Here is a 3,056-nt window from a genome sequence, read left to right as displayed (position 1 = left end):
TCTTTGGGGTTTTCTATGTATAGATCATATTGTCTGCAAATAGAATTTTATTTCATCTTTGCCAAATTGAATGCCTTTAATTTCCCAATCTTGCCATATTACTCTGGCTAATACTGCCAAAACAATATTGAATAGGAGTGGTGACACAAAACTGACTCAAGGGAATATTTAGAAAAATTATCTATCCCCATGCATGAGTCTGAATAATTTTTAATATCCTATTCTAGAATCTTAAGATTTAAAAAATTAAGTCTCTGTTCTGATTTTTAAAATCCATAACATTGAAAGGTACATGTTAAGGCTTGTATCATCTCCTTTTGTAATTTGTTTTAACTTTTTTTTTTTTTTGTAAGAAAGACACTAAAAACTAGACTCCTTTAGTGTGTTGAGCTGTACCTACAGACGTAAGGGTGCAGTGAACATAATGTTTACTCCTACAGTCAGGATGCAGTTGCTCCTTCCCATTCCAAAAGATACTGCACCTTTCCATCAAGTGTCACCCGACGAGCCAAAACTCGGTATTTTTGCCACATGCTAGTCTACCTGCTGCACCAAAATAACTGGTGATAAGAGTTTTTTAGATGATTGAGTTGTAACTCCTGATCTGCTAAGTTATTCAGAATTTCTGTGTTGAGTTCATCAAATTGGTAATCTTCTTTGCCTTTGTCATATTTTACAATTTCTGAATTCTGAGTCTGGAATGCTCTTCTTGGAAGACGAACTCTTCTACTTTGCAAATGTGGTATTGTGGCAGGTAAAGATCTTCTGTGTGTGCTCTTTTGCTGGAGTCAGATAATCCATAATGCATGGATATGCAAGACAAGGTAGTGTATTTTGTACTGGAAGCACCTGTGAAATCCACATCTGAGGTATTGGATGAATGTGCAGTTCTCTCAGCGCTCCCTATTGAACAAGGTAAATCCAAGGTAGGATTCTCTGAAATTGATTCCTTATCTAAAGGTGGCTTAGCAGTTTTTTGAATCATTTTTCTTGTATATGGGCCAGGTGGATGTCCTACAGCTCTTTTTTTTTTTTTTTCCCCCTAGGCCATTGCTTATTTCCCTTGAGTCACATATAGGTTTGGATGACTTTCTGCCTTTAATTTTAAATTCATGGGTGTTCCTTCCTTCAGGTTCTTTCTCTGCTTTGAAAGCCACATTTGGTGGTACAGGAGGAACATGAATTCACAACCCAAACAAATGCTTCTTCTTTATTTTTTCCCCAGACATAAACATGGTCTTGTAATCATTTAATGCCTCTGGAACGTTCCCATATCTTTCAGATTTTGGTGTGTCTGGAAGTGAAGGAGTCAATTCCATAGGTGGGCAAAATGTTCTTCCCCTGAAACTCTTCTATTCCCTCTTTTACAAGACAGCTTTTCAAATATTTGACAATAGCTATCATGTCTCTCCGGAGTCCTGGTGTGGTGCTGTGGGTTAATGTGCCAGACTGCAAAGCCATTTGAACTGCAAGGTTGGTGGTTCAAGCTCACCAGCTGCTCCTCGGAAACCCTGTACAGGGTTGCTATGGGTTGGAATTGACTCAACAGCACTTAACACCAACATCATGTCTCTTCAGGGTGCAGTATATCCCAGTTTTCATTAATGTATGTCATAAGCTCAAGGTCACAATACAAATATTTCTTCTTGTGAATAACACTCAGGTTGTAAAAGCATAGGTATGCTATATCTACCTATTGGAATAGTAGACGTTTGAGGTATTCTGGTCCAGAACTGCAGACACAGCAAATGAACATATAAAACCTGTCTCCAAATAGCATTGGCTTTTGAAGGCATTACATAAAAGCCTCATGAAACCACTGTTTACATTTGCAGCATTGCAACTTCTTTAAATACCAGACTCCGGGGCCTCCACAATTGCAGTAACACTGCTGAACATTGGTTTTATGACCTGCCTCTCATTCAAGATCTGCCACACTATAGGGTAATGTCTGCTTCAGGACTTGTGATGCTTTGGCATTTGGTCCTTAAGTGCACCTCCTCTCTTTGTTGTGGTTGCAAAAAAACACTGTCGATAGAGCTATTTTTTCATCAGAATCAATCACACTGGAATCAATATGAGGAGTGTGACACAATTGATGATATCCTTGGCCTTACTTGTCACATATCACCATCTCCTTGGGAGCATCTGAATACTCTTCTTGACATATTGTACAGACCACTTCCTCACTTCCAGTGGCTCCTGTTTGAATGTCCTTCCAGAGAACCCAGGATTTAGAACTATCTTCAAATATAATGAAGCAGCTCTGTTTCAATATGTTTATCTTTTTGATAGTTTCAAGATAAAACAAGCCATCTGACCATCTAGCCAGAACATCCTGACCCTCTTCAAATTTACATGCTGGCTTTTTGCTTTATGTCCATCCTGTAAAGACAGCTTGGTCAAGGATGTTGGGGTCTTTTGGTTTCAATGTAAAGGAGACTGCTTGTGAACCAGTGAATTACCTGCCCTTGTGGAGTCTCTCATTCGGTCACTTAAGTGGTGCCAACTGCTTCAGACAGAAAAAAAACAACCAATTACATACCCCTGGGCACATCTCCTGTGAGTCCAAGCATCTGCCCTACTGGAGCCCCTGAACAGACATACACAAAAACCAAAGTGTAAGGGACAAGAGGAGGGATAGAGTAGGCATTTGTATACCAGCCTCAAACATAACCCACTTCAATACAGCCTGTCGCTATTTTGGTTTCCTGTGTACTCCCCATTGTTTTCTTGCCTGCGTGGTTTCTCCTGAGAGATCAATGCATAATCTGATTAATTTACCTTTGTAAGTAACATTCTCTTTTTCCTAGTTGTTTTCAGGATTTTCTTCTTGTCTTTGATTTTTGAGAGCTTGATTATGATATGTATTGGTGATTTTCTTTAGGGTCTATCCTTCCTGGGGTTCGTTCAACCTCTTGAATGCTTATCTTTTTATTTTCAGGAGTTTAGGGAAATCTTCCTGAATCTCTTCAACTATCTCCTTTGTAGACTTCTGTGATTCTTCTTGTTCTAAAATGCCAAAAATTCTTAAATTATTCCTCTTCATGTTGTCC

The 3,056-nt window shown here is 39.0% G+C and overlaps 1 pseudogene; it reads right to left on the bottom strand.

Annotated features, from left to right (window-relative positions):
* Window positions 1-440: 440 nt before the first annotated feature.
* On the bottom strand, window positions 441-2,487 carry LOC102827598 (annotated as a pseudogene).
* Between the last annotated feature and the right edge of the window lie 569 nt (window positions 2,488-3,056).

Source organism: Chrysochloris asiatica, unplaced genomic scaffold (genome assembly GCF_000296735.1).
Source record: "Chrysochloris asiatica unplaced genomic scaffold, ChrAsi1.0 scaffold00030, whole genome shotgun sequence".
NCBI classification, from domain to species: domain Eukaryota; kingdom Metazoa; phylum Chordata; class Mammalia; order Afrosoricida; family Chrysochloridae; genus Chrysochloris; species Chrysochloris asiatica.
This window is presented reverse-complemented; position numbering and strand designations above follow the sequence as displayed.